Below are 14,882 nucleotides of genomic sequence, written 5' to 3' on the forward strand. Positions count from 1 at the left end.
ATTATTACTAATAAAGTGCACTTCTTCAAGTGTGACTATCCCAGATCTCACAGATGAAAAGAATGATTCATAAAAGTGTTCAACGAATTCCCAAGGTCACATACTAAGACAGTAGGAAGTCAAACTACAGAACTGATGGCATGCTGCTGATCTGTTTGAATCTTGCTCTGATCACACCCATGACATATGCAATACTGATGATGTATGCATGCAGAATTTGTCATATTTTAACCTATACAAATAAGTAATAAAAACTGTAATGAGGCAGGGGAAAGGCTGCATATTTTAAAGAAGGTAAGTAACTGCCTTTGCAGTAGTCATTTTGCTTATGAAATAAAAGACTTCATAGAGAAACATTATTTTGAGACTTAAGGCATAGGTTTTTATATTTAACAACAGTGTTTATCACAGCAGTGGACTGAGACACCACTTACCTGCACATGCTTTTGGATTCTGCCAAGATTTCTTGTACAACTGAGTTACTTGTATTTTCACTGTTTCAGAGGCCAGTTGTTCGCCTACAGATTGTTGCATTTCCACCCATTCTTTGACTTCTATATGTGATGACGACGTGTGAAGCACTAAAATGAAGAGCATCTTTTTATGCAAATATTTGGTACCTAGGACAATTGGTTTAACATGTTAGATGGAATTTCTATGTATTAATGTTGTGGTTTAAAATCCATAATAATAACAACATTCTTAGAGTACTACGACAAAACCTTGCAGTAATATTAGAAATAATATCTCACAAAATTATTATGATGAGCCTTGATTAGAATATATATGGGAATAACTTTGGTTTGAGAATAGCTTTGTAAGATTAATGGAAGATTCACCAGTTAATTTGTCATTCTAGTAATTATGACTATATAGAAACCATTCCTTAAAAATATCTCGTAATGACAAATTCTCCCTTCAGATTTATAGGCATTCCACGCATGTACATAAGGGCAAAATTTCATCCATCATGAGTCTTATAAGAAAAATTCAAATAATTTGAGTATTTCTGAAACTTTTTTGTAATAATAAGACAAATCTCAGCTATGTTGAGATCCTTTCATGCAACGATAAAGCCTTCCTAGTGGGTAAGAGATGTATCTCATCTTCAAAAGTGTCTATTTGGAATAACACACTACCATTTACACGCCATTTTGTAACAGCATTGGAATGGAATACAGGTGGGCGACTTTATTCTCAGAAATCATATTTTTTAATAAGAAAAGGACCTATAATTAATTTACTTACAAGATTATCCATTTACAGATAAAACACGTGTCAATGAGGAAACACAAATGTAAAATTTGCATAATAATATATCTAAAATCCTGCAAGTCCTGCAAATTGTATCTGGTCCGTGCTCTGGTTTTAAAGCCATAATTTAATGACACCGCTCTAGTGAGAAATAAGAATCTGACAGGTTCAAAATATGACAAAAATTCATTTAGAACTTGCATTAACACACACAACAAATGTACATTTTTTCTTTCCACGCAAAAGTCTGATCATGCTTTTTTAATAAAAAAAGAGAAGTAAAACAGGAACTGTGGCTCTTGGTGAAAGTTTATGCTTGCACTGCAAACATCTGAACTACCATCATCTGATGTGGAGATAGGGACCCAAACTAAGGGACCCCGTGCATAGGCGGTTGTCATGTTTGTGTAAAAACCTTCAAATTAGGAACGTGAGAGGCTAAAACTCAAAAACATTACACAGTGAGAGAGACTTTTGACTGTTTTGGGACGGGTTCTCCACAGGAGATGCCCGAGAAGTCTAAACGCAGCAGATTTTAGCCCTGGTTTATGCCCACTGAGGCAGGATGAGGCCCGTTTCTCCGTGCAACACCACCGCCGGCCTCCTGACACCCCATGTGGAGAACCCCTTTATTAAGTGAGACGTACACAAGTTTTATCAGGCCAGGACTTTATCCTCACCAACCTGAGGAGGATTAGACCCCACATGCGCTCCCTGTTCCGGACTGACCCCCCGTTCCCGTTCTTTCCCGCCTCTCTGCCCACCTGGCACTCCTAACGCGGGGCTGCCCGGGGCGGTGCCGCAGCGCTCTCGGGGCACCCCCAGCCAGGCTGCTCTTCCCTCGCCCCACAGCGGCCGGGGGAAGCTGTGGGGTGCTGTGCAGGGTAAGGGGCAGAGGGTGCGGAGAGGAGCGCGCTGAGGCGAGGGGCGCCAGCCCTGAGGGGGCGGCGATCCTGAGGGAACTGGGTGCGGGGGGGCGGGTAACAGCCCCAGCTCTTCAGGGCACAGAGGGCAAAGAGCTCCTGGGGTGGGGGTAAAGCTTCCTCCTGGTTCCTCACCTCCCCGGCGGGGTGCTTGCGCGGGAGCCCCCCGGCAAGGGAGGCGGCAGCGCCTGGAGGAGGCGCCTCGCAACAGATGGTTAAAGCCGGCTCCTCGCCGCGGCCCGCATTGGCCGGCGGCGCGAGGAAGGGCGGGAGGGAGTCGGCCCCGCGCAGGGAAGGCGACGGCAGCGGCCGGTGCTGCGCGGCCCCGCGGCGGGGAGCGGAGCGGAGCGCAGCGCCCCCGCCCCAGCTTGCTCGCTTCCCGCGCGGTGCTGAGGTGACCGGCTTCCCGCCGCGGAGGTCGCCGGCGGCTCCGGGCCACCTGTGAGTTTTCCGCCCGGCGGGTGCTGTAAGTAACGCCGCCTCCGAGCGCGGCCGGGCTGGGGCCGCCGGGAGGGTTCCGGCGGTGGGGGCGGGAGGCCCGGGGGGCTCGACTCCCCGCCGGGGCGTGCGCTTAGCGCGGGCGAGCCGGAGCTGCCGGCTTCTTCTCCGGTTCAACCCGTACCGTAGGAGACGGGGAAGGTGTGGGGGGAGATCCTCCCCCAGGCGGGAGGCTGAATCTCTGTCGGGGAGATTTTTATCACCTGTAAGTGGGGAAACCCCCATTCCCAGTCATCTTCCTCCCTCTCCTCCCCATTCCAGCTTCGCCGGTGCAGTCGCTTGTGGTGAGTAATTACCGGTGTTTCGTCCTTGGTGCCTTGAGGAGCGGGAGGCTCTCAGGTGGGGAGCCGGGATGCGGGGAAGTGACTCGCCCAAGGTCATGCCGTGAGGCAGTGACTGAGCTGGGAGATAACATGCTCTGTGCTAAAAACTTGTGGTTCCTGCTCCTGTGCTGGGCTGTTTAGTAGCGCTGCCAGGCTGCAGGGCTCCAGGCGTAGACGTGGTAGAGTTGTAGGTAGGTCTCTAATTAGTTTGTTGGGGTTTTTTTGTTGGTGTTCTCCTTTTAAAGCGTTGTGTATGGATGTGAAACCGTGTAGAGGTGCAGTTTTTGTCTTATCTCCCTTGCTTTCTCCAACCTGCGCGCATGTGAATGAATGCGTATGTGCTTTTCTGTGACTGATGTTTAGTAGATTACAAACAGAAACTGTGGGTGAAAATACGATGTTTTTTTCTTCACTTGTGCCTTGGTGATAAGTAGTCTTTGCTATTAACAATGAATGTCTTATGCCATCAGACAGTAGTTGTGAAAAGCCACTTAATTGGTCAGGTGTCAGCTGCACTCCAAAATTAATCTGCAGTGCAATGGCTTTTATGCTTAGTGCATGTGAGAGATGTAAAGTGTGGTGGGCCATGCTTTAAGAACTTATGCACTAGAGTATAATGTGATTAAGAGTTCTCTAAAGGATGCGACTGGAGTAATTGTTTTAGTGCTATCTATGTGCGTAACAATTCTCACTCCTTTTCTCTCTCCTCTCCAAATATAATTTTAATGAGTTTACATAATGGTATTTTAATGTAGTTTGTCCCCACTAGTGCTCACTGTTTCTCTCGAGTTTCTCATTATGTAGGAGTAAAACTGACACATGTAAGGATGTTGTTTTGATTAAACATATGAAAGTCCTCCGAGTCAATCCTCTTCACAGAATTTGATTGATTCTTGCATTTCATAATGTGTCCTGCAACAGTGAAACTTAAAAAGTTTACGTGTGTTGCTCAAGAACTTAACTGACCCAGTGCTGTCTTTCTCAATTATAACTTAACTATCTGCTTGGTTTTGGGGGGTGCAGAAGTGGAATATGAGAGAGGTTCAGGAAAACACTTAAAATATTACTATGAATAGGACAGCTTTATTTTTAATCTCTATTGGGGAGCTCAGATGAACCCTGGGCTCTCTTCAGCACGGATCACGGAATTCAAGGAAAGGTTCCTGGCATCATGGGGTTTGACTCTTACAGTTGTTTTGTGGTTTGAATATGGAACAATTTGTATGTGTTTATATTATCTCATTCAGAAAATAAGGTGTTATTATCAAAGTATTTAATGGATTCCCCATTTCCCCTCCCTTTTCCTTTGCTGCTTTAGATTACTTGCAAGGAGTCTTACTTCAGGTAATTTCTACCTGAAAGTGTTTGCCCTTGTTGTATAAAAACCATCTTGATTAGTTTGGTCTTCCAATACCTCTATCATTTTTTCCAGAAGGGTAGGAAAATATCTGTAGTTTTTCTACCTGAGTAGCTAGTAGTATTTCATTAAACAAAATGTGAAGCTGGAATAGATGGTGCTTTGCTACATCTCTGTATGTTTTATTCTTAAGAAAGTATGTATTCCACTGCTGTGACTTCCTCTGAAGCATTTCTGCTATGAGGATCCCAAGTGAGAAGAATTAGCACTGCTCATCTACAAAAAAAAAAAAAAAATGCAGGCAGACTTGCTATCAGATTTGCAAATATGACTGATTTAGGTGTCTGAATGAATAAGACTCTCCTCTGTTGTGAATGAGAAAGAAGGTAATGGAATAAAACATACTTTGCTGTGGAATAGCAGATGTGTGTTTTGGAGATGGAAGATTTAATACCTAATATCTCAAAGAACTTGACAACTTGGAAAGGGTGTGAATTTATATTTTATCTTCCCTTCAAAATTGTTTTTAGAAGTAATTAATTTCAATTCCTGGCAGCTCTAACTTCCTGCTCTGTAGGTAGCATAGAATGATTAAACTATTTTCCAAATAGTTGTAGCTCCTTGGAGAGAGACAATATTTCTTTTTCTTATTTTCCCTCTCAACATCCTTCAGCCACCTGAAGATATAGCCTCACTGTGAATTTGAGAATAGAGTAAAATTAAGATCAAGAACAGCTACAAACCCATCAGAGAATTTTGGTTAAAGATGTTGGTGAGATCATACCTCTCTGAAGAATGCTCCATGCCTTTGCCAGTTTCCGTGAAGAGCAGATAAGACCTGCCTTTCAGATCATCCTTTGCAGTACCCTTGACAGAATACATTCTCATTTTTATCAGTATGCTGAGCCAGTTTCTCAGGCTGGACTGGACATTTTGGAGAATGAGAGGCCAACATTTCCAATACAAAAATGAATGTTCCAGTGTGCTCGTGTATTTGAGAATATCTTGAGTTCATTCCAGTACGTGCTATGATTTAATTTGAAACCTGAAAAGTTGTAATGAGTGGTTAGGTAGTTTTGTCTTGTTGGTTTTGGTTTGTTTTATTTTTTTTTTCTTCTTCCTCCCTCTCCCATCACTATTGGTCTCTTGAAGACTTGGTTTTTCTTTAACTTTTGGAAATTGTCTGAATTTCTCGCTGTAGTTTGTTGCTTGTTAACTGCCTCTCCTCCGCCTGTCCCCACCACTCTGCCCCACTGCTTGGGGAGAAATTCTGGAATGATATTGCAAGTTTGTCAAGCGAGGATTTCAACTAATTAGTAGTTGACCTCTGTAGGAGGAGAAAAGATGTGTAATATTCCTGAATTCCATGAAAATGTTACTTGGGACTTGTCTCAATACGAGATAGAACTATCTCTTTTTACAAATACAGATGCTGCAAGTGTAAAGGTCTTCAGGAAGAAGCAACGTCCAAAGAAGTGTTGCTTCTGAAGCAGTAAGAACGTTTCAGTAAACAGAAGCTTTTATTTTCCGTCTTGTAGTTGTACTTGAGTTCTAGTGCTCTTGTAATATGTGAAATGTGTGCTCAGATTGTGCAGCTGCTGTGGGATTCCTTGTGCACAGGTTTATGTGAGCTTTGCATGGTAGCGTATACAGTAGTCTGAACCACAAGTAAATGCAAACTTCTATATGTATGTACACATATGTAAAAATACAAAGATGTGTATTTGTGTTCTTATTTTCCAAATCCTGGTGAGCAAAATTTCCAATTAATGTGTTTGAAATTATGTCGTCTTTCGATAGGTTGCTTTGGTGCTCAGAATAGCGTGATACTAAAGAGAATGAACTGGTGTGAAAGATCCAACAACACAATCTAGGAAACTTTGTTCAGGTGAACCTGTCTGTAAAGCAGAATTGAGATTCAGATAAAGCAGGTATGACATTTTAGTTTTACAACACCCTGTTTTATGCTTGGAACCTTTATAACACAGATATGGTCTCTACGTCAAATGTTTCTACTGTATAAACTTATGCATAATGAGCTGAAGTAACTAAATGATGATTCCATGATGAAGACATATATACAGTGGCATGTTGGCACCTGTAACTTGGTCTTGTTAGAGCAGTGATATTTTTCTCCTGCTTTGAACAATGTAGAAGTCTTTTATGTAGCTAATATCTGCAATGAGCTTATCCTTGATTTTAGTTTCTTATTTTGTATTGTCTGTATTTTCTAGAACTGGTTCACCTTCCACAGTGAAATCAGGATAGCAGCTCACATTTCAGTGAGATTAAGTGGTTTGTGGTGAAATAAAAGTTTTGATGTGTAAACACTATTACTAATTATCCATATTTAATGGATTTTTGGAAGATACAAGATGTATCTATTAGGCTGCAGAGTTGTCTCTAATCTGCATATAGTATTCTAAATGAAGGTAATAACTTTGTGGTGATGGGGAAACAACTGCAAAGATCAATACCTCACAAGAAATAACATAAATATTGGATGAAGTCTCATTGCTCCAGAAAGACATGTCCCATTTAGAAATACACAGCACCTTTTTCAAGTTTCTAAAAAGAAAGCAATAGAATTGTCTGCCGTATTTGAAGATCTGAGACAGCGATCATGGTGAAAGGCTGGAATTATTGATGCCTGAGGTAGGATGTACTGTAAACAAAGATTCTGCTGTGATCTGACAGTTCTGACCATCTCTGTGACTGAGTCATTGGATATGACTACCATTTAATAGATGGTTTTAGTGTGTTTAAGAACTTGTGTTTCCTAGTAATATTTGGGAAAGGAAAATTGTGGATCTTAAAGATGCTGAAATATGTCAGAAGCTGATGTTCTTCACAGTCTGGAAACTGAACAAGGAAAACTTCTTGCAGGTTTTTGGTATAAGCAACTCCTGATCAATTGACCTGTTCTATAGATTTTCTTAGATCTGCTTATGGATTTAATATTCTGGATTCTGTCTCTTCTGTGCTTGAAGTGCTAACAATACAAGTTCTTTATGCATCCTTCTCTGCAGTGTTATCCCTGCCTGTTACCGCAGAGTTACTGCCGTTCAATGGAGGGGAAGAACACAGGTCAAAAAGGTAGAAGTGTGGTTTAGGGTGACCTTTTTTTGTTGTTTTTATAGCTTTAATTTAAGAATCCTAAACCAACCCATTTTACTTTTGTGCCTGTGAAAGGCGTAAGAGGATGCAGCCTCGGAAATTGCAGCTTGCTTCTGAGGAAGGTTAAAGTACCAAAACTATAAAGCTTAGCGGATACCTAAGAACTAAAGTTGAAATCCTTCTCCCACACCAAATACTTAGAGGGACTCTTAAAAAGGAGAGGGCGGAAAAAAAAGGGTTTAAATATGAGCTGATCTTCACGATGTTTTATCATTCAGTTTGATTTCTTTCTTTTCCACTGCTCCCTTTTTGTCTTAGTTAAAAGTAATAAGTTTATGTTGTATTGTTATAATACTGTTAATTTTCTACTGGGGTGTGAAGTTATTTTACACTGAAAGTAATAAGGAAATGTATGGACCTTCTCTTTAAATATGATGAGAAGATCCTGTCATCTGTATTTAAATTTATGGGTAGTGAACAAGGTAGTACAAAATGTCAATATGTGTCTTCTTCAGTAACTGTAAGAAAAATCTTTCTGCTCTTCTAGTAAGTCATACCTGCAATTCCAGTGACTTTGGAGAAGTGTGTTGTAAGGAGCATGAATGCTCATTTTTCTTAGTACTGCTAAAATAGGCATTTCAATACATGGTTGTGTATAGTATCCTCTTCCTTCTCTTTTTATTTAATCTTGGAATAAATATCTTTAATCCTAAAATCACTTCTGGCAAATCTATTAACATCTAGTTCACATCCCTGAACTTGATTTAGGAAATAAATATCTGTCATTGATAAATGCAGTTCCCTTCCGCCACCTTTATTTTGGGTTACTTTCCACACACAAGTCGTTTGTGTGTTATAAATTCTGTTAAATAATTTACCTTATAGTCTTCATCAAGTTTTAGTTTCCCTTATGTTCCAGTGCCAGCAGCATTTGAAGGGTTTGCGAGAGAATCTGTCTCCTTTATGTCATCCTTTGTCAGAGGAAGCGTGTAGAAGACTTGAGTGACTTAGAGAAAAATTATATGGTTTTGCTCTTAGAAAGCTTTTATTCATAGACAATATGTGTGAAGACAAATTACTTTACAAAATGTAGCTCAGTTGTGCATGCAGAAGGATGAAAAGGCATACTTGCAACTGAAGATAGCACTGCAATGTGTCTTCTGCCATCTGATTCATTGGGTAAATCTTTGGCTCTTGGTGTATATGTAGAAATACTTTGATGCAATTGTTTCTGTGATCCACTTGGATTCTTTTCTGACTGCTCCAAATCCCAGCACGCAGATAAAAGCGGAGGCAGCTGTAAGAGTGTATGCAAGTGAGTTCCAATTAATGCCTCTAAATCTCTATCAAATGATCTCTCTAGTCACACTTGTCTGATAGTCTAACTACAGAGTCAAAGCAATCTTTAAACATTTTATTGAATTTCCTTGCATGTGATATTTGCGTGGGTTATCTTCTCTGTGCTGTCTGCTGGAGAACAGACTTGGAAACAGCAGAGCTTTGCTGTGATACAATACCCTGTAGGTTCTGTAGCTGCATGCACTGTGATATTAATGGTGTTAAATTAGCAACATCAGCGATATTAACTAATCTGTTCATTCAGACTGTGACATTTGTTTGGTAAAAGGATCATTAAACACGTGCAAACATCCTATGTGCAGTGAAGGGTCTTTGGGCCCTGACAAATGATAAATGAGAAAATTACAGGTTGTAGGAAAATGTAAATATCATTCTTTGGAAATCTGTCCTCTGGCAAGACAAAAATGTTCCCTTTAAGCAATGAAGGATTCATTATGTTCCTTTCACATCCGTGAAGAATACCAGGGACTATTTTACATACTTAACGCATATCTTGGTGTCTCTTCTTTTCTTTCAGGCAGTGCTGTTGAATTGGGATTTGTCCTGGTTTTGTTAAGCAAGTACTCCAGCAGTGCACTGTAGGAAAGTGCTGTAGCCTCAATTAACTCCTCCTATAATCTCCTGGATAATTTTGAGTCTGTCTTATGATTTTCTTATTAATAGCTTTAGTTCACTTTTTTTAATCATCTGATCTGCAAGAGATTAAAGTAGGAGCTCACATAGTAAGTCCCGTTGCATCAAATGAGTACATGTAATACGAAGTTGCATGTTAACTGATGAATCCATTTACTGTGGCTTTAGGGAAAGGCTTAATCTAGTTTCAGATGATCCTTGTGACTTTTTTACTCTTCCTGTCTGTAGCTGTATAAGGATTTGTAGTGTCAGGTTAGAGTACTAACATTGCCAGCTTCAGGACATTAAAGCTTCAACAATACAATGCATTTGCTTGTTACCTGGTGCAGTTCCTGAGTAAATTTTCTAGCTTCTGCGTCAATGTTCTCAAGTGGGACTGAGAACTGTAGTTGAGCCACTGCTGCTTATTTTATTAAAGCTATGGCTGAAGTTGCTGTGCTGTCAAACAATAAAACTAAATTGTGAGTTCATCCTGCTTTTACTGTGTGATATTGCTGCAGGTAAAGAACCAGAGAGACTTGATAGTTATTGTAATTTTCATAATGACAGAAATAATTTTCAGAGATTTCAAAACTTTTTGCCAATTTTTACTAGAACAGATCTATTACAAGCAATTAGAGTAAGTTATATTAAATTTGTAAAGCTTAGAAATGGCTGAAAGATTTAACTTTTGATCAGCTACCAACAATTCCTTTTTTTCCCTTCCTCTGGAAGCTGGATTTGTGCATAACAACCCTACAGGACTATTAAAGAACAAAACAAATAAAAATCTAAAACCAACCAACCCAAACAAAACAGAATACCCCAATTCCAAAAGACAAAACCAGAATTTGGGTGTCTGTGTCTGTTTTGGGGTTTTTTTTGTTGGCTGGTTGTGTGTGGTGGTTTGTTGGTTTGGTTTTTTGTTTGTTTTTTGTTTTTTCTTTTTTTCAAAATCGGACTGATCAATTCCATTGATTGGAATGTCTGATACCTCTGTTCTTAAATGTAAAATCTTGCTAATTCCTTTAGGATATGATTCCCAAGCTACTAAGGCATGTAGTTTAATGTATGCTAATGTAACTAATAGCCAAGCACACTCCGGCTGTTGGTGTGCCACATCCATCATGATTATTTGGATGCGTCCGAGATGTACCACCGTATATCGCACTTGGTAAGTCTGATTCAGAAACAAGTGTGTTAAGCAAGAAAATGTTCTCCTGTGCAGCAGAATCTTCAAAAAAGTGAAGACTTCTATTTTATTTTTTGGGGTTCTGTTTTTTTGGGGGGTTTTTTTGTGTGTGGTTGTTTTTTTTGGTTTTTTTTTTTTTTTTGGTTTTTTTTTTTGAAACAAGCACTTGCTGAAATGTGAAAAGGGAGATGAGGAAATGTGAATAGAGCCTGAATTTGGCAAGGTTTGTGCAGGGAAGTGTTATATGTGCCCCAAGACATTTTGGTACCAGGAGATGGACAGAGCACCTTGGCACCAGTAATGCTTAAAAGCTGAACCTGAAATGAAACACTTCCCTTATGTCAGTCTTTGGCTATATTTCTAGAAGTGGAAGATCTGGTTTTCATCCCATATTGTCAAATATCAGCATTTTTTCTTAAGGATCTGTCCTGAAAACATAACACAGGAAACTCCCTAGGAGGAATCTAAAGGAAAGGAGTAAAATGATCTATGATCTAAAATAATTATTACCCTGATAAGGGAAGACTGAACTGGTCTCCTGGAATTAGATGATATATCAAACAGAATTCCTTCTTTCTTTAGGACCTAAGACCTTAAGAAAGCCTATGTACTTCTGTCCTCTTACAAAGTAGTGTATTGTGTGACTTGTTTCTGGTGATCTTGAGCAGGGGGTCCTTAATAAGCTTGCAGCGTTTCATAGCTTGCAGTATGAACATGCGCTATGTGTTTGTGGTGTGAACTTGTCCTTCTATCCCACTGCATTTCAAAGAACAGGAGTAGAGTACCAGTGAAATTGTGGCTCCTTGTGAGAACTTTAAAAGGTTGAAGAGAATCCAAAAGGGAGAAGAGCTCTATACACTTTCTTTCTCCTATGGAGCAAAGGTGTAGGTGGGCTAAGCTCCAGGGATTCCTTCTTTTTTAATCACCCCTCTGTGATCAGGTTATACTTGATTGGATTGCTGAGGTGTAAGTATATAGTGCTTCCCACGTGGTTATTTAGAAAGTGTAAGTTACTCATTAGAACCCCTTATCCCTCCATCAGTGTTCTGCAGAGTTGTAGTAGTGTATGTTAAGTTTGAAAATAAATCAATTTCAAGACTTTCTCTATTTATCACATCCTGCGTATTCAAATTTCTGTACAGAATTCTTTGAATAAGTAGTCTTTTGAGTCTTTTGATATTTGAAGCATTTCTGCTGTATGTGTAACTCCTTCAGTTATAGAAGACTTATTTTAGGTTTGTGTTTCATACCACATTGAGTTAGACCTGATTTCTTAATCTCAAAGGGTGACTACTAGGATTTATACTTTAGATTCTGCTTGACTTTGTCTCTGATCGCACGTTCCTGATATAGAATGGAGACAGTGCAGCTATGGTGGCAGAGATGGGTATGACAGAACCACATAAGATTAGGTTCAACTTCTTGGATTTGCAGCACTTGCTTATTTTCAGGCTGCGTATAATATCGAGGAAAGTTACTTTAAAAGTAGCTGAGGCCAAAATCACCATGATGATAGAACTAGTAAGAACCTAAAAGTGGTATTTATGGGTAATGTGGTGAGCAGAAGCGTTGTGGTATCTTAAATAGTAATTGCAAAGATGTCTTATGGGAGAGGCGCTGGTACCACTCATCTCAGCAAATATAAATATTCATCTTAAAGCAGGATTTTAAGTTGTTTTCCTGTTATTTTCCCTGGTATGGTATTAAGGAAAGAGAAACGTGTGTGCATGCATAGAGGAAATCTACAACCTAGGAAGAGAATAGTTGAGAGACAGGTTTCCTCTTTGCAGTACTTACTTCTACTTGACTTTTTCTGTGTATGTATATAAAATCTGTAAGGGAAAACTTGCTACTCTCAGTTGTACTGCAAGGTAAGAATATATTTTTATTCTTGTCTGAAATGACATTGTCTTGCCAGCCAGTGGAGTTTTGCTGCTCAATAGCTTTTCCTCACGCAAGAACTATAAGTGTTTCTTTCATCATCTGTGTACTGAATTTTGTTGTTATCTTTGGATCTCGGGGCACAGGCTTAGATACCGGCCATAAGATTATCATGTTGATATCTCTACTTTTATTAATCTTCTGCATGTGCATGCATTGCATCTACAATGATGAGACAGCAGCTGAAGTGTTCAAGATGCTTACTGGGAGCAACTGATTCTTAAAAACCCAATGCCTCCCTCATAGGGCCCAGTCTTAAAATCCAGTGGGAGTTTTGTCTGCATGTGGAGTCTTAAGCAATCTGCCTGTGACAGGACTGAGTTGTGGAAAGGTAAAAGGGATGTCTAATTTGTTAGAACAGAAATTTACTGCAGTGGCTAGCTGGGATTTTCCATCATTTTGCCACAGTCGTGCTGGAGTTAGTTGTTTCTTTCCACTGTATACTATGTCCTCTTTGGCTTTTCCTTTTGTTTTCTCTCCCCTACCCCCCAGAATTAGTAAAGTTGTTGGACAGAAACAAGTACTTAAGAGTGAGGAAGGGCTCTGAGAGGGTACTCTTAGAAGGTATATAAAATAAAACTGGAAACTCTGTACTCAGATCTTGGAAATCTTGGGTGACTTGCTGAAGGACCATGAAAATGATGCTGTCTTCTGAATATTCTTTGTCTTTTATATCAGGTTACTGCTTACCTGGCAGATGTTCCCAGACTGAGAATGGCATGGTGTGGAGGACACTGCAGTAAAAGTGTTTAATTCCCCTTTTTTGGGTATGTTTTCACTCTTCATAACTGAATGTATTGCATTTATAATGTGAATGATTGAGGACATATCTGCAAAATAATGATGGGATACAAGAATATGGGCCTGACTTTATTAAAAGGTGTTACAATTGCAATGCAAAAAACCCAACCCTGAAACCCCAACTGCTGCATTTCTATCACTTGATGGCTTATCTAAAATCATTTTGAAGAGGCAATGTCTGAAGCTTTTGGATTTGTTGAATAATTATGATCAGATGTTAAGTGACAGAGTGCTGTAAATGCAATGCTCTATCACTGAAATTGTTTTGCCTCATGACTTTTCATGTAGGAAAACTTTCTAGTTCTTCTCAAGGCATTAAAACTTATATTTCTGCCGTGGTTCTGAGGAACTGCAGGGGACTGAGTTCCAAGTAACTCCTGAAATTCTCATACCCATTGCACTGATTTAGAAATATGGGTGGTGTTAGTGAGGAAGGACATCATGGGTCTAAGGAAGAGTGCAGCTGTGGAGATTGTCTTAAACATCTTTCAGTGTGGTCTGGTCTTTTAGAGATTAAAATATCTGCTTAGTGCTAATGAAATAAATTCTTCAATGCAGAAAGCCCTAAGCCCCTTAATTAACAGGGAAACTTAATATATGCTTAAAGGTCTGGTGAGTTTCAGCCTGCTGCTTTTATGCATGCAGAATTGTTGCCAGAAAGATTCCAGTTCAGCTGTGTACAAATCTTGCAACATAAAGGACTAACTTACATAGGATGAAATAGAGCTTCAATACGCAAGCACCTGAAGCATAAGCATGACTACCCTCTTTGCAAGGAGTTCTTTGATTCTGTGTTCAGTCAAATACCTGATAGATGAGAATTGTTCACTTTCCAAAAACCCCTTGCCACAGGTGAAGCCAGCATAACCAAAGGCAGAGAAAGTGAGTGTCTCCAGATTGTCTTCGGTGGCTTTTAATTCTTTGCAAGAATCCAGCGTAATGTCAGTTTTCTCAGCCTTGTCCGTGAGCAGAAGGTACTGTTCACACTTGGACACTCAGCTATCTGATTTGCAGACAAGATGACCTCTGCCCATCAACTATCAAGATGAATTCCATTAGGAACTGGGACTCAGAACTTCTAGAGTTCCAGGGCAGGCTTTCCTTGCCTAAAGTTTTCACTTCTACTGTGCCCTAAGGCTGTCATTTCTGAACACTGACTATTTTAGGCCTTGTGCTGAACAGTGAGGCTTTTCCCTCCTCACTGATACTTTCACTTGAATTTGTTAATTCAAATTTGTTAAAGGCTGGGTTCAGAGCCAGCAGCAGAACTTGACTGAATTAAGAGTGACATGTGTCTGATTCTTGGATTTGCTATTTTTCAAATACTTCTAAAATCATCAGCTTTAGGCCAGATGTTTGGCTATTTCTAGTCCCCTGCCATTCCTGTTTTGCTTTAAGGCAAGAATTAAGGAGTTCCCTTGCATAGAAAAATTTCTAGCATAGATCTAACCAACATCACCATGTTGGACTTTCTGCCTCAAATCCCATTTCCTGATTTGCCACAG

At 40.0% G+C, this 14,882-nt stretch overlaps 1 protein-coding gene across 6 annotated transcripts in view; it reads left to right on the forward strand.

Annotated features, from left to right (window-relative positions):
* The first annotated feature begins 2,365 nt into the window (after positions 1 to 2,365).
* SULF2 (sulfatase 2) overlaps positions 2,366 to 14,882 on the forward strand; it is a 150,783-nt gene continuing 138,266 nt past the window's right edge. The window contains exons 1-2 of one of the 6 annotated variants that reach the window (XM_030503285.1): positions 2,432 to 2,618; positions 13,255 to 13,343. The gene's annotated coding sequence lies outside the window, so the exon portion shown is untranslated. Of the gene's footprint in view, positions 2,644 to 2,824; positions 2,960 to 6,160; positions 6,287 to 13,254; positions 13,344 to 14,882 lie in introns of those variants that run through there. The other 5 variants (XM_030503284.1, XM_030503287.1, XM_030503292.1 and 2 more) reach the window with 5 other exon arrangements.

Source organism: Strigops habroptila, chromosome 13 (assembly GCF_004027225.2).
Source record: "Strigops habroptila isolate Jane chromosome 13, bStrHab1.2.pri, whole genome shotgun sequence".
Classification (NCBI taxonomy): domain Eukaryota; kingdom Metazoa; phylum Chordata; class Aves; order Psittaciformes; family Psittacidae; genus Strigops; species Strigops habroptila.